This window comes from Macaca nemestrina, chromosome 17, assembly GCF_043159975.1.
Source record: "Macaca nemestrina isolate mMacNem1 chromosome 17, mMacNem.hap1, whole genome shotgun sequence".
Lineage (NCBI taxonomy): Eukaryota > Metazoa > Chordata > Mammalia > Primates > Cercopithecidae > Macaca > Macaca nemestrina.
In genome coordinates this window covers 19,019,873-19,045,017 of record NC_092141.1, presented here as the reverse complement: position 1 = coordinate 19,045,017, position 25,145 = coordinate 19,019,873, and the positions used below count along the sequence as shown (strand labels likewise).

General features: G+C 43.3%; 1 long non-coding RNA gene across 1 annotated transcript; it reads left to right on the top strand.

Annotated features, from left to right (window-relative positions):
* Positions 1-471: 471 nt before the first annotated feature.
* On the top strand, positions 472-21,714 carry LOC139359463 (uncharacterized). Its single transcript, XR_011615457.1, has 6 exons — positions 472-599; positions 2,304-2,380; positions 9,533-9,616; positions 15,433-15,728; positions 21,141-21,189; positions 21,505-21,714. It is a non-coding gene; the product is annotated as an uncharacterized lncRNA (long non-coding RNA).
* The last annotated feature ends 3,431 nt before the right edge of the window (positions 21,715-25,145 follow it).

The window sequence follows — 25,145 nt, the reverse complement described above, 5'->3', positions numbered from 1 at the left end:
CTGATGTGATTGGTCGGGGCTGTGGCCTGGGCAGCCTGTGTCTCATCTCCAGCAACTCTGATGTGATTGGTCGGGGCTGTGGCCTGGGCAGCCTGTGTCTCATCTCCAGCAACTCTGATGTGATTGGTCGGGGCTGTGGCCTGGGCAGCCTGTGTCTCATCTCCAGCAACTCTGATGTGATTGGTCGGGGCTGTGGCCTGGGCAGCCTGTGTCTCATCTCCAGCAACTCTGATGTGATTGGTCGGGGCTGTGGCCTGGGCAGCCTGTGTCTCATCTCCAGCAACTCTGATGTGATTGGTCGGGGCTGTGGCCTGGGCAGCCTGTGTCTCATCTCCAGCAACTCTGATGTGATTGGTCGGGGCTGTGGCCTGGGCAGCCTGTGTCTCATCTCCAGCAATTCTGATGTGATTGGTCGGGGCTGTGGCCTGGGCAGCCTGTGTCTCATCTCCAGCAATTCTGATGTGATTGGTCGGGGCTGTGACCTGGGCAGCCTGGGTTTTGTTTTTTGAAAGGTCCCCGGTGATTCTGATGTGCCGTCCAGGTTGAGATGCACTTTAGGCCCTTTCCAGCTCTTTAAACACATGTATTTATCTAGGAAGGTATGAAAGCGTAAGTTTTCTTGAGACTGTCTTTAACATCTATAAAGGCTTTCAAGGCAGCTTCTATAGATTTTTTTAATGGCTGAATATTTTTCAACAGGCAGCATTTGGGTTATAAAATTAGCTTTTGGTAGAGTTGACTTATACCACCTGCAGCTTTTGCTCTCAAAAATAAATACTGGTTCTTTTGGCACACTCGTGGTTTTAGCCTAAAGTTCCTCTTTGTAAGCCAGTTATTAAAAGTTGTGATGCAGCCAGGGCGAAGTGGCACACACCTGTAGTCCCAGCTACTCGGAGGACTGAGGTGGGGGGATCGCTAGAGCCCAAGACGTCAAGGCTGCAGTGAGCTGTGATTACACCACTGCACGGCAGCCTGGGCCACAGAGCGAGACTCGTCTCTTTAAAAACAGAGAATGCTGTGATTAAAGGTGATGCTCGCCTCTCCCACACCCTTCTACAGTTTAGGGATTGTATCTCCAAGGCTTCTGGACTGAGAACCCTTATCTTTCCATCTTTGCTCATTGACACTCTATCCATTCATCCTCCTGATTATCTCCCCTGCGATGGACACACGGGTAGTCAGGGCGCAGGTCTCAGAACTGTCCTTCAGGCTCCAGGTGATCAACCAAGGCCCTTGTCTGTAGTGTCAACTCATTACTGTCCCTTCCTAGTAATCCCCGTAATTTAGCTCTTCATCTCATAGTCTTTCCTTGGGTGACCATGGAAAAGTGACCATAGTGGCTGGGCGCAGTGGCTCAAGCATATAATCCCAGCACTTTGGGAGGCCGAGGCAGACCGATCACGAGGTCAGGAGATCGAGACCACTCTGGCTAAAATGGTGAAATCCCACCTCTAATAAAAATACAAAAAATTAGCCAGGCAAGGTGGTAGGTGCCTGTAATCCTGTAATCCCAGCTACTCAGGAGGCTGAGGCAGAGGAATTGCTTGAACCCTGGAGGTGGAGGTTACAGTGAGCTGAGATTACGCCAGTGCACTCCAGCCTGGGCAACTGAGCGAGACTCCATCAAAAAAAAAAAAAAAAAGAAAAAAGGGACCAGGGTACACTCAGCACGGATGAAATGAAACAATGTTGGTCAGGTGCGGTGGCTCACACCTGTAATCCCAGCACTTTGGGAGGCCAAGGCAGGCAGATCACAAGGTCAGGAGATCGAGACCATCCTGGTTAACACAGCAAAAGCCCGTCTCTACTAAAAACACAAAAAATTAGCCAGGCACGGTGGCAGGCGCCTGTAGTCCCAGCTACTCGGGAGGCTGAGGCAGGAGAATGGCATGAACTGGGGAGGCGGAGCTTGCAGTGAGCTAAGATCACACCACTGCACTCTAGCCTGGGGGACAGAGCCAGACTCTGTCTCAAAAAAAAAAAAAAAGAAAAAAAGAAATGAAACAGTGTTTAGAAACATTAATCTTCTGTTTTGTAATGCCCTGTAGTCTCTCTGTATGTTATATGTCACTTTGTAATTAACAACTTGCTGGTCAAAAGGACCCAACCAAAGTGTTGGATATAAGCCAGACTGTAAGTGGATTACTATTTCTGTCAATCATTTAACCATCTTTAACCTAAAAGAGTTTTATGTGAAATGGCTTATAATAGCTTACAGAATATTTGTAGAGAGGCACATTTGCTTGTATTGGATTTAAAGTGATGTTTTCTGCATCTACATGATGACTTATGATTCTTTATAGTTGTTGGATTTGAAATTCCAGACAAGTTTGTTGGAGGATATGCCCTTGACTATAACGAATACCTCAGGGATTTGAATGTAAGTAATTACATCTTTTTCTCACTCATTTTCAAAACCTGCATAAAAATTTAGGAAAGATAATTGTTTTTTCTCCTTCCAGCACCTCATAATTTGAACAGAATGATGGTTCCCATTAGTCAGATAAAGCTGTAGTCTAGTACCGACGTCCTTAGAACTGGAACCTGGCCAGGCTAGGGTGACATTTCTTGTTGACTGAAATAGTTGAACAGCTTTAATATACAATAACTGTTGCATTATTATTTCAGATGATAAATCTGGTCATAAGTAAGAAATAAATGATCGGCCGGGCGCGGTGGCTCAAGCCTGTAATCCCCGCACTTTGGGAGGCCGAGACGGGCGGATCACGAGGTCAGGAGATGGAGACCATCCTGGCTAACACGGTGAAACCCCGTCTCTACTAAAAATACAAAAAACTAGCCGGGCGAGGTGGCGGACGCCTGTAGTCCCAGCTACTCCGGAGGCTGAGGCAGGAGAATGGCGCAAACCCGGGAGGCGGAGCTTGCAGTGAGCTGAGATCCGGCCATTGCACTCCAGCCCGGGCTACAGAGCAAGACTCCGTCTCAAAAAAAAAAAAAAAGAAATAAATGATCGAGTTTACTCTTTTAATTCACTGTCCTTTGAATACCTGCCTCTTACTCTGGAGGCAGGAGTCCCATGGATGTGGGAACATGGTTGAGGAAGATTTGGGAAGAGTGCAACAGCACACTACCTAAAGCAGGTTTTTTACTCCATCTTTTTATGCCACTTACCCTGGCCTCCCACTTTCATATGCTTAAAATTGCCTACTTTATTTGTCTTTCAAAACTACATATTGAGGCCGGTTGTGGTGGCTCACGCCTGTAATCCTAGCATCTTGGGAGGCCGAGGCAGGTGGATCACCTGAGGTCAGGAGCTGGAGACCAGCCTGGCCAACATGGTGAAACCCCGTCTCTACTGAAAACACAAAAATTAGCCAGGTGTAGTGGTGTGTGCTTGTAATTCCAGCTACCTGGGAGGCTGAGGCAGGGGAATCACTAGAACCCAGGAGGCAGAGGGTGCAGTGAGCCAAGATCGCGCCACTGTACTCTAGCCTGGGTGACAGAGCAAGACTCTGTCTAAAAAAAAACAAAAAACCAAAAAAACCCAAAAAACTACATATTAAGACAAGAAACAAATTAAACTGATAGATAGACTACTGCTTTGTTTTCAAAAGATACACTCCCCAAAAGTTCCTGGTCTAAAATACAGTAGTACCATCTCTGTTTGTTTAGTAAGAACCTGGCAACATAGCAGTGTTCTTTTTTTTTTTTTTTTTTTTTTTCTTTTTTTTTTTTGAGACGGAGTCTCGCCCAGGCTGGAGTGCAGTGGCCGCATCTCAGCTCACTGCAAGCTCCGCCTCCCGGGTCTACGCCATTCTCCTGCCTCAGCCTCCCGAGTAGCTGGGACTACAGGCGCCCGCCACCTCGCCCGGCTAATTTTTTGTATTTTTTAGTAGAGACGGGGTTTCACCATATTAGCCAGGCTGGTCTCGATCTCCTGACCTTGTGATCCGCCCGTCTCGGCCTCCCAAAGTGCTGGGATTACAGGCTTGAGCCACCGCGCCCGGCCACAGTGTTCTTATATGTAAAATGCTGTTCTTGCCTTTCATTTCAGAATATACTTTTTAAATGTGAATGTCTGGATTTTCATTTTATAGCATGTTTGTGTCATTAGTGAAGCTGGGGAAGCAAAATACAAAACAAGCCTCAGTTGAGAGTTCAAGTTGCGTTTGGAAACATCTGGAGTCCTATGGACATCGCCAATAAAATTATCAATGTTCTAGTTCTGTGGCCATCTGCTTAGCAGAGCTTTTTGCATGTATCTTCTAAGAACTGTATCTGTTTTGTAGTTTAGAAATGTCAGTTGCTGCATTCCTAAAGTGTTTATTTGCACTATGAGCCTATAGACTGTCAGTTCCCTTTGGGTGGATTGTGGTTTAACTTGTAAAGAAAAAAGTCACTTAAACCACACCACTGTTGAGTGAAACATTGAAATCATATCTGTAAGATATAAAGAGAAGATGTATTAGTTTTTTAATTGATATTTTAATTTTTATATACTCAGGAAAGAACAGAGGTGATTGAATATTGTTAATTATACCACTGTGTGTTTAGAAAAGAAAGAAACAGTCAATTTTCACATTAAAGACAGCATCTGCGAAGTTTTGTTCTGCCAAATAAACCTATGTCCTGGAATTATTTGAGTAGTGTTTCAGTAGTGTTGCCTGTAGTTTCCAACTTGTTCAGATTATTACAGTTGAATAATCTTTGTCAGCAGTTCCTTTCAAATGCAAATCAGTAAATTCCGACAAGTTTGCCTTACAGTGTCCAGTCAAAATACTGTTTTCTAAAATTACTTATTTTCTTCTTCATCCCTCTCAGCATGGCCGTTATTTATAATGCAGTTTGGTTCATTAGGGTTTATGTTCCAAAAACACCCTTAGCCTTCCTATCCTAGTTTTAATGAATTATTAGGGTGAAACATAATAAGAGTCGGAGCTATACAGAAAGGTCTACTCGGAGGTGCTTTGTTTCCTCCTATTCTGTTCCCACCATTCCTACTTTCCACTCCTTTTTCCACTGACCCTGTGGGCATCATATTCATTGTTAACGGCAGTTATATTCTCACCAAGTGCTTCCCATCTGTAGGCACTTGCTGTGCATTGCTTCTTTTGGTGTTCACAGCAACCTCTTGAGGGAGGCACTATTATTGTCGCCTCCTTTTTTTTTTTTTTTTTTTTTGACAGAGTCTCACTCTGTTGCCCAGGCTGGAGTGCAGTTGTGCGATCTCGGCTCACTGCAACCTCCACCACCCAGGTTCAAGCAGTTCTGCCTCAGCCTCCCAAGTAGCTGCTGCAAGTACAGACACCCACCACCATGCCTGGCTAATTCTTGTATTTTTAGCAGGGACGGGGTTCTGCCATGTTGGCCAGGCTGGTCTCGAACTCCTGACCTAGGTGATCAACCCATCTCGACCCCCAAAATGCTGGGATTACAGGTGTGAGCCACCATGCCTGACTATTATCCCCATTTTTATTTTTTTATTTTTTTTTGAGACGGAGTTTTGCTCTTATTGCCCAGGCTGGAGTGCAATGGCACAATCTCAGCTCACTGCAACCTCTGCCTCCTGGATTCAAGCAATTCTCCTGCCTCAGCCTCCTGAGTAGCTGGGATTACAGGCATGTGCCACCATGCCTGGCTAATTTTGTATTTTTAGTAGAGACAGAGTTTCTCCATGTTACTCAGGCTGATCTCGAACTCCCGACCTCAGGTGATCCACCCCCCCACCCCACCTCAGCCTCCCAAAGTGCTGGGATTATAGGCATGAGCCACTGTGCCTGGCCTTATTATCCCCACTTTTTAGATGAGAAAGCTGAGTCCCAGAGAGCATGGGGAGCTTGTCCAGAGTGACATCTCTGATGCATAACCAGTACTCAAACCAGTATTTTTCTGACACCAAGGCCTGTGTGTAAACTGTAAAAGGGCTGTTTGGCACCTACTTTTCTAAAGTTGTCTGATCCCTTGTCAGTCCAGGTCTTCCTGAAGCTTGGCACTTCTGAAGTCACCTTTCTGAAAACATTCTGGTAACTGTTAGATCCCTTGTTCTAGCTATTCATGTGTTCTGTGTGGTTAAACAAGGTTCACAATGGGCCACCTGGCCTTTGGAACTTGGGTGAAGAGCCTGCCTTCAGTTGATCCTCCCCACCCCCATTTTCAAACATGGGTTTCCATGTGTTAGTTGTAAAGTAGGAAACATAACCATGTTTTGAGGCTTCATAGAAAACAAATGTCTGGGGTCACACAGGTTAAAGGAGGGAGCCAAATTCAGCACTATCGCTGTTCCATTCAGCACTATCGCTGTTCCACTCAGCACTATCGCTGTTCCACTCAGCACTATCGCTGTTCTATTCAGCAGGCAATTCTGGGGTCTCCCTGTGTCTCAGGTTCTATAGTAGTTGTTTCAGGACTTTGGGATAAACACAAACTATCCCTGCCCTCAGGGGGATTAACGTCAGGTATACAAGCAACTCTAATTCAAGGCCAGGTTGGATTCAGTGCTGGAAGAGGAGGGCACACCTCATACTACGGGAGTTCAAAGAGGAAATGATCACAATGAGGAGGGAGAGATGGGTCATTCCAGGAGAAACTTCAGGGAAAAGCAACATTTAAAATGAGACTTTGGAGAGTAAGGGAAGTTTGGACAGACGGATATAGAGGATTCAAGGCCAGGGGAAAGGTTTTAGCCAGAAAGTCTGCCTGGGCAAATGCATGAGTGAAAAAAGAAAGCTTTTTTTTTTTTTTGGTGGGGAGGCTGAGGCAGGTGGATCACCTGAGGTCAGGAGTTCAAGACCAGCCTGGCCAACACGGTGAAACCCCATCTCTAATAAAAACACAAAATTTAGCTGGGTGTGGTGGCGGGCACCTGTAATTCCAGCTACTCAGGAGGCTGAGGCAGGAGAATCACTAGAACCCAGGAGGCAGAGGTTGCAGTGAGCCAAAATCACATCACTGCACTCCAGCCTAGGCAACAAGAGTGAAACTGCATCTCAAAAAAAAAAAGAAAAAAAAAAAAAAAAAAGGAAGGGAAGGGAAGGGAAGGGAAGGGCAGTGTGGGGAATGGTAAGTAATCTAATTTGGTTGTTCCAGAGAGGATGTAGAAGGAAGTGACAAGAGAGAAAGCCAGACAGGTGGATTAGGGTCATCTTAAGGACCTCTGAAGTCTGTTAGGATGCCAGTTAGGCATGTTCTAGACTTTCAGGCAGGTTGCCCAGCTCAAACTGGCTTAAACAATGAGGGGGATTATTGGCTCTGTAATTGGGAAGTCCAGAGGTTCTAGGAGTACAGAAAATTATTATTTAGTGTTAGTTTGACAAAACACCTTCTGTTTTCTGGGAGCAGGAGATGCTTGCCAAGGTGTAGGTCATTGAGTTCAATATTATCATTGCTTTATTAAATTGCCAAGGGCACAGTAACTGTTGAGAGGGGAGAAGTACACATGAAATAAAACGTGACCAGCTTAGAAATGTCAAATGATTATGACATGTTGTTACAAATTATTGTAATTCTTTGTCTACTATAAGCAGAGAGACTTGAGTTCCAGGTCATGGGCTTGGTTCTAGCAACAATCGGGAAGGTGGTCTTGCACGAAGCCCTTCTTTCTTCTATACTCTTCAGTGTCCTCGCCTGCAAAATGAGGCCTTTGTTATATTAGGGCTCCTACTGTTTTTTAAAATAATTTTATTAAGTCCAACATTTTTACTAAGGTCATCGCTTTTATACATTCCTATTTATGAAAGGGGTTTTTGAGTATTTACCACGTTTTATTAGAAATAGAGACAGTAAGAATGTTTGACTTTATTGACACAGGCATAATTGAATGGGTATAAATGGCATGCCATAGAAAGAGAAAATTGAGTTGAGTTACTCTGTTGGTTTCACTGATGAGGAAATACATCATTCAAACAGTCAGGAATTAAATCCGTCCAACTCATAAATGGGGAAACCAGTTGTGTCTGTACCCATGGCCAGCCGGACTGAACACAAATCAGGAAAGTCAGTGAACTTTTCCTCAGTTCTGAGGGACTTCAGTGGCTGTGGTTCATTTTCATTTTGTTTCTGAAACAGTCCAAGTTGATGCTTGCCTGGACAGAGCGGCAGTGAGTGGTGGAGTCTGAAGGCCAGGTCTGTGTCCAGTGCAAAGTGCCCAATGCCTAGAAAACATACACTACTAAGTGTGAGATGCTCAGTGAAAAATAAAATGTGGGGTTGAATCCTCCTGGGGGATACTGCATACTCTATTTTCCCCTGCAGATTTCCAATGCTCATTAGTATTTAGAGACCCTGAGAATTCCTGTAGCAAAGGCACCTGCTGAGGTATTTGCAAACTAGTTGAGTTAAACCAGACTTTCAACAATTCATTACTAAAGTCCACTCAAAATCTGTCAACACTCTGTCATCTCTATGTGATGATAGAAACATAGAAATTCAGGGTAAATGTTTAGAAATTTCTATAGAAACCTGACATTCTCCCAGCATCTGTATGTAACATCAGGGGACTTGTCTCAACGAGCAGTTACAGACCACCTCAGGTATTGTCAGACTTGATGGAAAGATGCAGAGGCTGTCAACTGCAACTGAATCATGTGCACAGGGACCACACTGCAAGCTGCGTTCCTTAAGGTTAGTCTGTCAACTATAGTATAATCTCACACATCTGAGAAATGGGAGCATACACTGTATAAAGTCTTATTTTTGCAATAATTTTAATTTTCAATCAAGCCAGTGTTAGCATTGTTAGTGAAAACAAAAGGAAGTTGTATTATTTATTATTAATCCTAATTTTATAGTGAAACAAATTGTATTAATTTTTTTAACCAACAAAAGATGCACCTTGTAAACCAAGAGATGATTATGGAAGTGATTCTGGAGAAATGAAGACCAAAGGTGTTTGTCCTCGTTTTACTCAGAAGTGCTATTTCTAATGGACAAGTGATCCCCGACATACAATGGTTTGACTTACCATTTTTTGACTTTATGATGGTGTGAAAGTGATATGCATTCAGCAGAAACCACACTTCAGTAGTCAATAAATTACATGAGATATTCGACACTTTAAAATGGGTTTGTGAGAGATAATTTTTGCTCAACGGAAGGTGAACGTAAATTTTCTGAGAATGTTTAAGGTAAGCTAGGCTAAGCTATGATGTTAGCTTAGGTGTGTTAAATGCATTTTATTTTATTTTATTTCATTTTATTTTGAGACGGTGCTTCATTCTTGTTGCCCAGGCTTGAGTACAATGGTGCAATCTTGGCTCACTGCAACCTCCGCCCCTCGGGTTCAAGCCATTTTCTTGCCTCAGCCTCCCCAGTAGCTGGGATTACAGACATACACCAACATGCCCGGTTAATTTTTGTATTTTTAGGAGAGACAGGGTTTCACCATGTTAGCCAGGCTGGTCTCGAACTCCCGACCTCAGGTGATCCACCCGCCTCGGCCTCCCAAAGAGTTGGGATTACAGGCTGAGCCACTGCACCTGGCCTTAAATGCATTTTTGGCTTATATTTTCAACTGATGATGGGCTATAACCCTTTTGTAAGTTGAGGATCATCTGTCTTGAATTTGGTTTTACAGGCATAACTGAAGGTGAAAGGATAGAATCACAGTGTGTTACTGGCACAGGTGCATTGGCTAGTGAAGCAAGAAGACATTCAAAATGTAAGTTGCATTCACGTGGGAAGCACAAATAATTAAATTCAAAACAATGAAACATTAGAGAAAAGCATGGCGTTAAAAGACAACAGAATCAGATGTTTACTATTTCTCATTTTAACACGAGTGCTTTGCTGGCTTCTAATAAACATGTACTCCAGGAGGCTAAGACTGAAAAGTGACACTAGTGAAAAATAGCCTTGCAATGGTTCTTAGAAATGTTGGGTGAATGTGGGGCAAAGATGCCACTAAACTTTAATTTTCCATCGACACACAAATTCAAAGTTTTCCAGAGCCAGCAAGTGAAATGGAAGATCCACTGACAGGACACATGCAGTGTGCGAGGGGAATGCTTTTCAGCACTCCTTGATGGATGCACAAATAATGCCAACGTGGTCAATGTTTTTGGTAAATGTGCAATGGAATGTGGTGGTTGTGTGAAGGAAGAATTTTATTTTCAGCTTCATTTTTGATAAACACAACCAGCTCTGGACTGTGCAAAACCATGGAGCATTGCATAGTTAACAGAGGTGATTTGGAGTTTTTTAGCTTTGCATAAGAGGATGTTCTGATGCAGAAGCTACAGTGACAGGAAACCATTGTGGACCAGTTACAGAATTAAGGAGCTTGTGCCGGGTTGGAAATAAATCAATGACTTCTGTCTTCTGTCTTTGAGAAGTTTTTTCTCTGCTCCTCTGTCATTGTTAATTTTTTTTTTTTTTTTTTTTTTTTTTTTTTTTTTTTTGGAGACAGTCTCACTCTGTCACCCAGGCTGGAGTACAGTGGTGCAATCTCCGCTCACTGCAAGCTCCGCCTCCCGGGTTCACGCCATTCTCCTGCCTTAGCCTCCCAAGTAGCTGGGACTACAGGTGCCGGCCACCATGCCTGGCTAATTTTTTGTATTTTTAGTATAGATGGGGTTTCACCGTGTTAGCCAGGATGGTCTCGATCTCCTGACCTCGTGATCCAGCCACCTCAGCCTCCCAAAGTGCTGGGATTACAGGCGTGAGCCACCGTGCCAGGCCTTTTTTGTTGTTAGTGTTAGTCCTTCCCTCCAGTGTCATGGAGATAATCAGAAAATGTTTTAGAGCAAAAAAATTTATTTTTCCTTCTTATTGTTAGCAAAGAAATTTATTTTTCCTTCTTGTTATTTATTGGCCTTGGAGACATACACCAAATAGCTCATTCTACTTTTGAAATTTTGTTTTGGTTTCCCTGGCCCCTCCCCACAAAGTATTTCAAATTAGCAGGGAGTCAAGCCTCGCCCATCTGACTGTGAATAAAATGTTTCAGGCTGCTTTTGCATTTAATATACGTGCTTTTGTTACAAGTCACACCCACATCTTACTTCCGGTTTTGTAAAACCCCAGGTAAAAAGGAAAACAATGTGTCTGAGTTCTGCTTTATCAGCCCAGTGGAGAACCCCTCCCTTCCCTGAACTGAGGGCCACTTTTAAGGGGTTGAAATAGGGCCAATTACATTCTATATTCCCAACATAATTGTCCATGCACAGATCCAATCAAGTTAAATGAGCAATAAGATATTTATTCTCAAAACAAGCTATTGCTACAATAATCATCATAATGCTCTAGTAATATTCTAATAATAAGATATTAGAATAAAAACTGATTATTAAAGTACTAAACAGTTGAAAGTCCAAATTTCTTACAAGGTCAACTATAGCAAGTATATAAGATTTAGTATTATTCACACATTAAAAATTGTATTCAGAAAAGTAATGACATAGGAAAACAGTTTATTGATACCGACATAATATAACAAATATAACTAAACTGTGCTAAAATGCATTTTAAAATAAAATATGCCAAAATATTATTGATGATTTTGGATGATGGTATTACTATTAAGGTTTCAAATTTAATTTGCTTCTTACTTTTTAGGACTTTTATAAATTTTTTAATAATAAAATTAGTGTGTTAAAAATAACAAGTAATGTCTAGAAATCAGAAAAAGGCATATTGCCAAAGGAGGACTGAGTTAGTAGATTTGGGGCTCCATTAAGTTTTGTTTATGATCAAAAAACAAACAAAAACCAGGAAAAAGTGGCAAAAATTATCTCACTCTCTTCCTGGAAAAGTAAATGAAACTACAAAGAATATCCAAACTTAAAAACCAGACATTTCAAGTCTATTCATAACTCCTGAAGTCACAGTTTCTAAAAACAATGGCAAAGTTTTAATCGATATTTAATTCATATTTAAAAAAAAAACTGTCAGTATTGAAAGATAAATTTCATGGGAAAAGCATTGAATATTAAGTTTTGCAGTCACAAAGGTAAATATAATTTGCTTAATGCTGCCCTCAGTTTACAATGAGTCTTCAGTATTTTCTAAGCTGTGTTTGCCAAAATATAGCATTGGTTTGCTACATGTAATTTGCTCAGTGATAAAACACAAAGGAGTTACTTAAGACGTGAGTAATAAATTTATGCAAAATTTATGAAAGTGTACATTGTAAAGACAATAAAACTTTCCATTAAATTAATGGGAAAGGAGCTCAAAACCCAGCGGGGTGATTCATTATTGCAATGACTTCCTGCTTTACTGCGAAACCTCTCTCTTCATTCGGTGTTGGCAGTTTGAGCCCCTGTTAAGGATTTAGGCTCACGATGAAGCTTCTATAAATGTCTAAATCTCTGTCATGCTGGCATGTAGGTCATTCTCCTTTAGGAATGATGAGGCTGGAAAGCGGTTGCTCCAAGGGAAGGGGGAATTTTTCAAACCTGAGCTCTCCAAGCTCAGCATGAATTGGAGTGGGCTGCTGAGTCAGGCCAGCAGAGGCAGCCAGGAAACATGCAGATCTGCAATCCCTTCTGCCAGGTCTGTCCCAGCAGGTGTCACTAAAAGGCAGACGTGTGCTTCTGTCACTGTGGCAGCCTTGACAAGAAAGGTGGAAGGGAAGAGACCCGGTGCTGAACTCCAAGCAGAGATGGGGCTTTTCTCTCTGCATATTTTCCCTCCCCTCCCAGCCTGCATTTCCATTAACATATTGATTTACATTTGTATTATGAAACAAAAATGGTTGTAAGCAGATGTTCTTTCCTTTTCCACAATGTTATTTACATTCCTATTTACATTCCTAACTGAACAATGTCTAAAGAGGTACTTAAACTGACATAAAACGCAGATAATCTTATGGCCAAATACTTAGCCCAAGAAAAAACTTCAATTTGCAAGAGAAGTCCCTCCAAATATAGAAAGGACCAGTATTGTAAGAGGTAAGTTAACTAAAATGTGGCAATATAAGGCGCAGAGCAGGAAGAACTGAAAGGAGCTGGGCACATTCCTCAGCCCCGGGCTCAAAACTCCCTGAGCCTAGCACAAACACATCCCATCCTCCCCTCCCACCACCATATATCTCTCAAACTCCCTGAGCTCAGTACAAACACCACCTGGAAAGTCTCCGATAAGGAGACAGCCGTTCAAGGTTACTGAAAGCGCAGGAGCCAAAAGAATTTCTTTGTTCCCCTACAACTTTCGGGCTATAAAAAGCAAACGCTCGCATTGTTCAGGGCCCTCTTGTATACTGTGTAAAGGAGGGACCAAGTTCGAACTTGTAGTAAAGATCCTTGCCGCTTGGCTTTGACTCTGGACTCTGGTGGTCTTCTTTGGGGAACAAACAGTCTGGGCATAACAGAACCTTTAAGTCGGAAACTTACAACAAGTCAATTTCATAGTCAGTTTCCCTGGTCCTTCCACAACCACCTCTGGGCATCTGTTTTCTCTACAATGGAGGTACAATAGTAGCTATTTCAGAGCAGGAAATGGCTTAGAGCAGTGCTAGAATATGATCGTGGCTATATAAAGTTTTACTATTTATATATTGTAACAAACCTACAATGTGTTTTTACTGGTAGTCAGTAATGGATTTCTTGTGGAAAAGTAGCAGCCTCCTGTCGGGAGAACACCTGCAGTTCCCACTAAGTGAACACTGGTGTCAGCTAACCTTTGCCTCTGTTTGTCTCAATAATACACTGTCAAGCTGTTCCTTGAGTTAGCGATTTTATTTACATTTTTTCTTTTTTTTAATTTTTCTTTTTTATTTTTTCCTTTCCCTTTTCCTGTGACAGAGTCCCGCTCTGTCGCCCAGTCCGGAGTGCAGCAGCACCAGCATAGCTCACTGCCAGCTAGACCCCTGGGCTGAAGCAATCCTCCTACATCAGCTTTCAGAGTAGCTGGGACTACCTGCCTGCGGCCCACCAAGCTGGGCTAATGTTTGTGGTTTTTGCTTTGTTTTTCCGTTCTGGGTTTCGGTTGGGCAGGGTGGCTCACGCCTGCAATCCCGGCACTTTGGGAGGCCCAGGCGGGGGGATCACCCGAGGTCGGGAGCTGGAGACCAGCCCGACCAACATGGAGAAACCCCATCTCTACTAAAGAAAATACAAAATTAGCCGGGCATGGTGGCTCTTGCCTGTAATCCCAGCTACTCGGGAGGTCGAGGCAGGAGAATCACCTAAACCCCGGAGGCAGAGGTTGTGGTGAGCTGAGATCGCGCCATTGCACTCCATCCTGGGCAACAAGAGCGAAACTCCGTCTTAAAAATACACCAAAAATGGGCCGGGCGCGGTGGCTCACGCCTGTAATCCCAGCACTTTGGGAGGCCGAGGCGGGCGGATCACAAGGTCAGGAGATCGAGACCACGGTGAAACCCCGTCTCTACTAAAAATACAAAAAATTAGCCGGGCGCGGTTGTGGGCGCCTGTAGTCCCAGCTACTCGGGAGGCTGAGGCAGGAGAATGGCGTGAACCCGGGAGGCGGAGCTTGCAGTGAGCCGAGATCGCGCCACTGCACTCCAGCCTGGGCGACAGAGCGAGACTCCGTCTCAAAAAAAAAAAAAAAAATACACCAAAAATGAGACCGGGTTTCACCACGTTGCCCAGGCCGGTCTGGAACACCGAGGCTCAAGCGATCCGCTTTGCTCAGCAGTCCAAAGTCCTGGGACTCCAAACGTGAGCCCCTACACCAGGCCGATTCATTCCTTTCTGATTAATAAATTAGGCCTTGCGCGCTGGCTCACGCCTGCAATCCCAGTACCGCGCGAGGCGGAGGCAGGGGGATCACCTGAGGTCAGGAGTTCCAGATCAGCCCGACCAACATGCAGAAACCCCATCTGTACCAAAAACATAAAACCAAAATTAGCTGGCATGGTGGCCCATGCCTGAAATCCCAGCCACTGGGGAGGCTGAGGCAGGAGAATCACCTAAACCGGGGAGGTGGGGCCATGGTGAGCCGAGACCGCACTGCTACACTCCAGCCTGGAAAACAAGAGGGAAACTCCATCTCAAAAAAAAAAAAAAAGACCGAGTTTCACCATGTTGCCCAGGCGGGTCTGGAACTCCTAGGCTCAAGCAATCTCCCATGCTCGGCCATCCACGGTCCTGGGATCACAAGGGTGAGCCACCAGACCAGGCAGATTCATTCCTTTCTGATTAATAAATTGGGTCGGGCTTGGTGGCTCACGCCTGCAATCCCAGCACCCCGGGAGGCTGAGGTGGGTGGATAAACTGAGCTCGGGAGTTTGAGACCAGCCTGACCAACATGGAGAAACCCTGTCTTAACCAAAAAAAAAAAAAACATTTCGCAAGGCATGGTGGCTCAGGCCTGCAATCCCAGCCACTGGGGAAGCTGAGGCAGGAGGATCACTTAAACCTGGGAAGCCGAGGTTGCGGTGAGCCGTCATTGCACTCCAGCCTGGGCCTTGCTCCTGGGATTACACAGTGAGGGTTAATTTTATGTGCCAACTTGACTGGGCCACAGGGTGCTCAGATTAAACATTGTTTCTCTGTGTGTTTGTGTTTCCAGATGACATTAGCTTTTGAGTAAGTGAGTTCAGTAGTAGATGGCCCCATGGAGATGGACATCATCCAACCTGGTGAGGACTTGAGTAGAACAAAAGGAGGAAAGAGAAATTTGCCCCCTTTCTTTCTGCCTCTTTCCGTGTGCTGGGACATCTCATCTTATCTTCTCCTGCCCTGGGACTGGGATGGACACCATCAGCTCTCCTGATTCTCAGGCCTTCTGACTTGGACAGAATTAAATCACCAATTTTCCTGAGTGTTCCAGCTTCCAGATGGCACATTCTTTGCCTTCATAATAATGTAAGCCATGACCCCATAATCAATCTCTTTTTAAGAAAATGTGGCACATATACACCATGGAACACTATGAAGCTGTAAAAAGGAACAAAATCATGTCCTTTTCAGCAACATGGATGCAGTCGGAGGCCATGATCCTAAGCAAACTAAACCAGAGAAAGAAAACCAAATACTGCATGTTCTCACTGATAAGTGGAAACTAATAATTAAGTCCTAATTCCTAGAACCTGTAAATGTTACCTCATTTGGAAAAAGCATCTTTTCCGGTATGATTAAGTTAAGGATCTTGAGGAGAGATATCCTGGATCGTCTCTGTGGGCATTAAATCCTGACACGTGTATCCTTATAAGAGGGAGATAAAGGAGATTTAACTTCAGACAGAAGAGAAGGAGGCCCTGTGACCACGGAGGCAGAGCCCGGAGTGGTGGAGCTGCAAGCCAATGAATGCCAGCAGCCACCAGAAGCTGGGAAAGTCAAAGGATGGATTTTTCTTTTTTCTTTTTTTTTTTTTTTTTGAGACGGAGTCTGGCTCTGTCGCCCGGGCTAGAGTGCAGTGGCCGGATCTCAGCTCACTGCAAGCTCCGCCCCCCGGGTTTACGCCATTCTCCTGCCTCAGCCTCCCGAGTAGCTAGGACTACAGGCGCCTGCCGCCTCGCCCGGCTAGTTTTTTGTATTTTTTTTAGTAGAGACGGGGTTTCACCGTGTTCGCCAGGATGGTCTGGATCTCCTGACCTCGTGATCCGCCCGTCTCGGCCTCCCAAAGTGCTGGGATTACAGGCTTGAGCCACCGCGCCCGGCCAGGATGGATTTTTCTCCTTAGCCTCTGAGAGCACTGGCTCTGCCGATACCTAGATTTCAGCCCAGTGATACTGATTTTGGACTTCTGGTATCCACAACTGTGAGAAAATAAATTTCTGTTGTTTTGAGTCACCAAAGTTTTGGTAATTTGCTCTAACAGCCACAGAAAACTAATATACACGCCTACCTGGGTCCAGCTGTGTCCTGTGACTCCTGCTTTCCTGGGACAGGCAGGCTGCTCCGTCCCTGCTGGCCATCCTCCTGGGTGCTGGAAGCTGAAGGCTGCTCCCTACCTGCTGGCCATCCCCCTGGGTGCTGGACGCTGAAGGCTGCTCCGTGCCTGCTGCCCATCCTCCTGGGTGCTGGACGCTGAAGGCTGCTCCCTACCTGCTGGCCGTCCTCCTGGGTGCTGGACGTTGCAGGCTGCTCCATGCCTGTTGGCCATTCCCTTTGGTGCTGGACAGCGCTCACATTATGAAATCCACTGGCCGTGTGAAAAACACCTGCAAATGTTACCAGGAGAGGGATTAGTTCTTTTGCTGGCAACCCTTGTTTTTGTTTATGCCTTAACATCTGTGCCTCCAAGATCCCTTCTCTCTGCCTTCATCGATGCCAGGAAGGCAGTCACATTTTGCCTTGCTTTGCCTCTCAGCAAGTGGCATGTCTCCATGTCACTTTAAGCGTCAAGCACAAGGAGCCCAATAAGATGCTGAGAAGTGTCTGCCTACAAGGTTACAAGGTGGTGGAGACATTCTCAGCCGGTAACTCCAGGGCTCAGTAAAACAGCTACAGGAAACCTAAAGTTCAAAATGCTGAAGTGAAAAATGGGAGATCACAACGAAGGGAAACACAAGCCCCTTATTTTGTAAATATTATGGTGATAACGCACAACATAAAATTTACCGTATTAACCATTTGTAGGTATACAGTGCAGTAGTGTTAAGTGTATACATGCTGTTGAGTAATGAGTTTCTAGAACTTGCTCCTCTTGGAGATCTGAAACTATACCCACTATACAACAACTCCATTTCTCTCTCCCCTGGCTTCCGGAAACGACCGTTCTATTTTCTGTTTCTATAAGTTTGACTAATTTCGAACCTAATGTAAGAGAAATCATACACGATTTGTCTTTGTGTGACTGGCTCATTTCAATTAGTATAATGTTTTCAAGGTTCATCGATGTTGCAGCACGTGACAGGGCTGCTTTCTTTTTTAAGACTCATAATATTATAATATTCCATTGCATGGATAGACCACATTTTTTTAGTTAGTTAGGTGATTAATTAGTTATTGAGACAATCTCACTCTGTTGCCCAGGCTGGAGTGCAGTGGCATGATCATGGCTCACTGCAGTCTGAACCTCCCATTCTCAAGCGATCCTGCCACCTCAGCCTCCTGAGTAGCTGGGACTACAGTCACATGACAGCATGCCTGGATATTCATCTTTCTGTGTAACTGGTTGAGAAACAGGGAAGTAACAGTAAAGAAACTGTCTCAGAATAAATCTGGTGGCAGGAGAAGAGAATATGAGACACATTGTCCTCACAGAGCCTTGAAGAGTGTGATGGTAGTTGAGGGCCACACTGTTGTCTTAGAGTGAAGTGAGGAGAACTTACATTGGTTTGGTACTCATGGGAATGGCAGGAGGAATGAAATGTGAAAGCTCATTGCCGGCAGAATCAAAATGGCTTGGTCTTTGTAGTCAACTATTAAGTGAGGAGGAGGAATTATTGGCTGACTTAGAAGAAGTAAAAAATGTGAAATATCAATAAAACACAAAGCTCATGATTTTAGTCAGGGTAAAGCTTAAGCACTGTGTGATTCTAGATAGATTATTGAGCAGTTTTGTTCCATGTGTTTTATATCCCACATCTTCTAGCTATGACCCTATTTCTTTGTTTCTTGACATAGCCAAACATTTTTTAAACTAACAGCTTTATTGTGATATAGTTTTTGTATGATAAGCCTCACCCTTCAAGTGTACAGTTCAGTGGTTTTTAGTGTATTCAGAGTTACGCAACCATTACCACTCCCTAATTTCAGAACATTTTCATCTCCCCAAAAAGAAACCCCGTGCCCATTAGCAGTCACGTCCTGTACCCATCTCCCCCACCGTTGATCCTGGCAACCTCTGATCTAATTTCTCTCTGTAGATTTGCCTCTCCTGGACATTTCATATAAATAGAATCATACAAAATGTGGCATTTTGTGACCGGCCTTTCTTTACAGTATTTATAAATGAAATGCCTGAAGAGGCTAAGCTTAGGATAGTGTTTGCTGTACAACTTTGACAACTGAATCTTGTTAAAGTTGAAAATATGACTGTGACTGTATATGTGGCATATTATCTTTAGATGACCCTTACTTCAATTATTAAGAATTTTTTCCCCTAGTAATCTTCAACTGTCTCAATATTCAGCAGGAACCCCTTGGAGACAAAGAGCAGTAGGAATTTGGAACACATATTGACAAAATGAATGTAATTTAATTTAGTACAGTAGTAAAGTCGAACACTTTTAGGTGTCGATGCTGCTGAAAGTGTATATTAAGGAAAAGTTTACTTCCCTTACTTTTGGCGGAGGTGCTAGAACTACTTCTGTCTTGTGTTTAGATTTCAACAAACCTTTGCATAGGTATTATGTGGTTGTACAAATGTACTTTCTTTTGATCTGAAAATGCAAAAACTTCTTTTCTTCCCACTTTCTGAGACTCTGAAACCTTAAAGGAAGAGTGGAGTACTTTAAAGGAAAGGTGGTGGTGGCTGGGTAATGGGTAACAATGTCTACTGTATACTTCCTTTCCCAAAACAAGTCCCTGTCTGCCGTCAGCATATCCAAAATGTGAAGATCAAGTGTAGTGTTAACTCATTAACTAATCACTAGACTTTGAGTGGTTGTGGAAGCAAAATCTCAGTGAGTGCCTGGATGTTCTAATTCTGTTAAATCAGTAAGTGCACATTCTATACAATACTCTCTTAGCCCAGTGGCAGATTTAAGGAGTGGGAGATAGATGTCTACGTTTCAGAAATGAAATACATAAAGAATAAAAATTTTTAATCCCATGGTTCTTTGCCTGAGTTTAATTTTTTGGAGAGTTTTTCTTTTAGATTTTCTTTCTCTTCCATTAAACTGTTACTTTGAAAGGTTCCAGGGTTTGGGCAAAGCAAGTGGGAAAGACACTGGCTTGGATTCTCCAGAATAAGGGAGTGAGAGGACTTCTTGCCCTCATTTTGTTATTGAATAATGTCACGATAACAATTATTAAGGTGAATAGTCTGCAGTAGAAGTGTTTAGATGCCTTCTCTGCAAAATAGTTTGGTTTAGTCAACACAAGGATGCCTCTGGATAGCTGGAATGGAAGATGTGCAGGCTGGGGTGGTCTTGGCAGGTTTTCTGGGGGGAGATACAGCATTTGGAAGGGTGGGAAGCAGAAGGAATCTCAGGCAAGGGAAATGTGTGGGCAGAGCCCCAGAGGACAGAACAGGTTGTGGTGGACTTGGTGTCCACATAGACCTAATTAGTGGTCTTAGCTTTTGTGTTTTCAAAATTACCACAGTTTGTGTTCTAAAACTGTCATTCCCTTGATTATATTTTAGGTATGCTATCTGTGTATTTTGAAATTTAAAGTAACAGTAAAGGAGAAACGAAATTATTTTGCTTGAGAAAGAGTTAAAAGGATAAAATGTCTTGATATAAGTAATTTTCTAATGGGAGATCTGGTACACCCCCAGAAGTTGACTTTGGTTCAGAGAATAGTCTTCAGATCTAGAAAGGATCTGAGGAGTCCCAGAGAGGAGCTACATGGTCTGAACCCTTTGATTCTCATGACAGAATGGATAAAAACAATTCCAACCATGAAGCAATGCAGATGTTCGTATTTTGGATAGGGTAAGGTCAGTGCTGTTGTCAGAGGAAAAACTCTTGGCCAACACAGGATGGGAGAGAAAGTTTCAGTTGTAAAGAATACTCAAGGCCGGGCGCGGTGGCTCAAGCCTGTAATCCCAGCACTTTGGGAGGCTGAGACGGGCGGATCACGAGGTCAGGAGATCGAGACCATCCTGGCTAACACGGTGAAACCCCGTCTCTACTAAAAAAAATACAAAAAACTAGCCGGGCGAGGTGGCGTGCACCTGTGGTCCTAGCTACTCGGGAGGCTGAGGCAGGAGAATGGCGTAAACCCGGGAGGCGGAGCTTGCAGTGAGCTGAGATCCGGCCACTGCACTCCAGCCCAGGCGACAGAGCGAGACTCTGTCTCAAAAAAAAAAAAAAAAAAAAAAGAATACTCAAATGCCATTTAAGGAAACGGGTTCCTCTGCGCCTATTCTTTGGAATATTTAGGGTTAAATTCTTAGTTTCTGACATCATAAAAATGTCAAAGAATCCTGTTCTAAGAGCCATTTCAAACAATTGACTAGAATTTCAGAGCAATTACATGAGAGTAATACCATTAGAATTTTTTAATTACTCATAGCCTATATCCCTAACCAGTATGTTCGTGCTTGCATGTTCTCTTCTCATCTTTACTGTGTGCTTGCTTTCTGAGTAATGGCACGTAGAAATTGTTTAAGCAGGAACAATTCTGGAGATAATTTTGTATGTTTCCTTTTTTCTCTTTAAGGTATATATTGGGTAGAAGAGCATTATGTATGGAACTTCTCACGAAACAGGTGATTTTCTTATGATACTCAATTTTCACCCTCAATAGAGTGTTTTGATTATGTAAGCTAGATTTAAGCTAGATTCTCTTAAAGAAATTTTAGTGTGTGTTCTTTTTTTTTCATAGCCCCTACTTTCAAGAATGAAAAAGGTCAACCAGTAAAATGAGATTGTACTTGGTGGTGAATCTATGCTAGGATCGGCATTAAGAGTGACCTTTATTTAAGGTTCTAACTTGCTCATGGTTGGGCACTTAGAACGTCAGTTTGTTGGTTTTTGTGAGATTCTGGAAATGGTCCAATTTTACTTTTTCCCCTTGTCTCCAGGCTTTTTAACACTGATCTGCTGCTGTTGAGGTGCATGGCATCTTGTTAGGCCTTCTCAAGTGGGAATCAGGAATGCTGCTGTGTTCCAGAGATGTTTTGTTCTTCCTGTAGGGCTGAAGCAGTGCCTACTCAATAGAACCGGTCATCGTGCAAAGAAATGCCACCTGACTCAAAGGCAAAGCCAGAGTGTAGCTTGGAGCAAAGAAGGTACTTTTATTAAGAATTTTATATAAACCATAAGATATATTTTATATTACTTTGTGCGCCTTCTTGTTACCTTAATTCTTTTTGAGAGAATTCATTTCATTTTCATTTGGTTTGCTTTCTTCTTGTTACAAAGATGATCTGTAGAAAATACAGAAGTAGGCCGGGCGCGGTGGCTCAAGCCTGTAATCCCAGCACTTTGGGAAGCCGAGACGGGCGGATCACGAGGTCAGGAGATCGAGACCATCCTGGCTAACACGGTGAAACCCCATCTCTACTAAAAAAAATACAAAAAACTAGCTGGGCGAGGTGGCAGGCGCCTGTAGTCCCAGCTACTCGGGAGGCTGAGGCAGGAGAATGGCGTAAACCTGGGAGGCGGAGCTTACGGGGAGCTGAGATCTGGCCGCTGCACTCCAGCCTGGGTGACAGAGCAAGACTCCGTCTCAAAAAAAAAAAAAAGAAAATATAGAAGTATAGGAAAATTAAAGATACTAACTGATAATCACTTAATGATTTAGTATCTGCTTGTTTAGTCTTTGTTATATTTACTGTAGACAAACATATCTACAGTTGTAAATTTATTATTGGTATGTATACCCTAGTAAGTTAAAAGTTATATATACTTTGAAGTTTTGCAAAGTTGAGTTCATATTATAGAATTAATTCCTGATGAACTTTTATGTGCTAGGCACTAGTCATTTTATTTATTTATTTATTTATTTTTTACTTTTTTCCCCACTCTGTGCCTATGCTTACCAAGTCTTTTTAATTTTTACTTTTTATTTACTCTTTCAATCCTCTTAAGAACTTAAAAAGAGGGTATTACTAATATCTGCATCTTGTGGATGAGGTAACTCACGGTCGGTAACTTATCCAAGGTCACAGGTGGCAGAGCAAGGATTAAAACCAGACAGTCTGGCTGCCCAAGGCCCAACCAAGAGGAGCTGAGAGCCTGCACGGGGCAGAAGGATGTTGTTCAGGCTGGTTTTCGGTTCAGTTAACATGAAACGCAGGCTGTAACCTTCATTCCAGGACATTACCGCATTACCGAGAAAGCCTTCCAAAGCCATAGGTTTTTTACCATGAGCATGACTTTTAGCAAGACTTTGTGGTTTAAAGGCCACATGGTGCTCTAACAAGCTTCCGTTCACGCTTATGGAGGGACTGGTAGTTGAGCTAAATGGTGAAATCCTGGAGCACACAGCCTTTAGGGCAGGTTCTGACCTATTTCTGTGGTGAGGAAAGACACCTGTCTTTCCTTGCTGCCCACAGCCTCCAGTTATTCACCTTCAGATTTTAATCTTCTGTGATCACATTCAGATGAGAGATCTGTTTTGTTTCTTCCAGGGTAGGAGGAAGTGAGTCACCAACAATACTAAGCAGTCTAGTCTTCTGTGTATAAATGAGCAAGGTTGGCCAGCCAAATTTGAGAACCTTGTGTAATTCTGAGATTCTCCAAGAGAATTCAAGAGAATGTCAGGATTACGCTTGGTGGTAAAGTGGGCTTATGTTAGTTGTCTCCACAGCTCTCATCAAAAGCAGACACAGATACTTTCTGTAGGAAATTATCTCTAACTTAAGCCTATAGTATTCCCGAAGATTAAGAGCAGGCAACTAGGAATTCAGTGAAATCATAGCATTCAAGTAGTCAACCCAACATACTTGAGAATGATCAGAAACAATGAATCATATGTTTCCCAAAGACTATAGGTTTTGGAATTATCAGATACAGAACACAGACTTCAAATATTAGAATTGTGAGAAAATAGTTACACGTGAAATCTAATATATGTAAAAAAAATTCACTCATAAAATTGAGGAAGCAGTAAGACCACCAGGAGTGATGAGGAAGATCTGAAACGAAAATGGAAGAAACAGAACTTACAGAAATAAAATATATAGCTGGGTAGGGTGGCTCACACCTGTAATCCCAGCCCTTTTTGGGAGGCTGAGGTGGGAGCATGGCATGAGCCCAGGAGTTGGAGACAAGCCTGGGCAACAGGGTGAGAACTTGTTTCTACAAAAAATACCTCACCATCACCAAAAAAAAAAAAAAAAAAAAAAGAAAAATTAGCTGGGTGTGGGGCACCTGCCTATAGTCCCAGCTACTCAGGAGGCTGAGGTGGAGGATCACTTGAGTTCAGGAGGCTGTGGCTGCAGGTTCATACCACTGCAGTCCAGCCTGGGTGACAGAGTGAGACTCTGTCCCAGAATAAAATGAAATAAGGAAGTAAAAAAAGTAATTGTTGAAATAAGAAATTCAGCAGATGGATTAGACACCAGCAGAAAGAATTCATTGGTTAGACAATTCTCTCCAAAAAGTATGTTAGTATGTTACACAGAGAGACTTGAGAATAGATGATTGAGCAGAAGTTGGTGGGGTTGAGGGGGAGAGGGAGATCAGAATAAGGTCTAAAATAAGTCTTAGTGGAATCCCAGGAGGAGATATTAAAATTTTATTATAAAGTGAGAGAAATAGAAGTTCTTCTTTTGTTTTGTTTTTTTGAGACAGAGTCTCTCTTTGTAGCCCGGGCTGCCGTGCAGTGGTGCGATCTTGGCTCACAGCAAGCTCTGCCTCCCGGGTTCACACCATTCTCCTGCCTCTGCCTCCCAAGTAGCTGGGACTACAGGTGCCCACCACCACACCTGGCTAATTTTTTGTATTTTTAATAGAGACAGGGTTTCACCATGTTAGCCAGAATGGTCTCGATTTCCTGACCTTGTGATCCACCCGCATCGGGCTCCCAAAGTGCTGGGATTACAGGCGTGAACCACTGCACCCAGCACAAAAGCTTTGTGTTTTTACAGATAATTAGACTTGTTTCTTGTTTAAGAAAAAAAAAAATCGTAACAAGAACATAAGAGAATAAAACAAATGTTTTTCCAAAAAAGAGAAATCATTGTGATAATCTTATCTTATTGGAATGTTGGATAATATAGTCTGTTTCATTAACCATCAAGCATGCTATAGATTTTCCATTTTTATAGGCTCTGTATCTCAATTAAGGTAATACTGGTAATTTTTGTACTGTATTTGAAGATGAAAAATACAGACCAAAATCAAAGACGTTGCATAGAAGCTGGATAATGAAGACAGCTCTGGAGGAACACATACACACACACAGACACACACATATATAAAGTATACACACTTTTTAAAAAAAATTTTTAAAGCTTTTAAAACAAAAACCGGCCCCTTCCCTCTCCCAGATTGGGCGGCCCCTTCCCTCTCTCTGAGTGGGTGGGGACAGTGGTTGCATGGGCAGCTTTCCTTGTGAGCCACAGGCCCCTCTGGACACATTGCTGCCTGCTGATTGGCCACGCCCCAATTCCCTTTCATCTTCTCATTGACCAATGGGCTTGGAGCATTAAGGCCACGCCCCTTTTCTGCATTCTACTGGAGTCCTGGTTACGCCTCCTCTGGTTCAGTCGCTCAG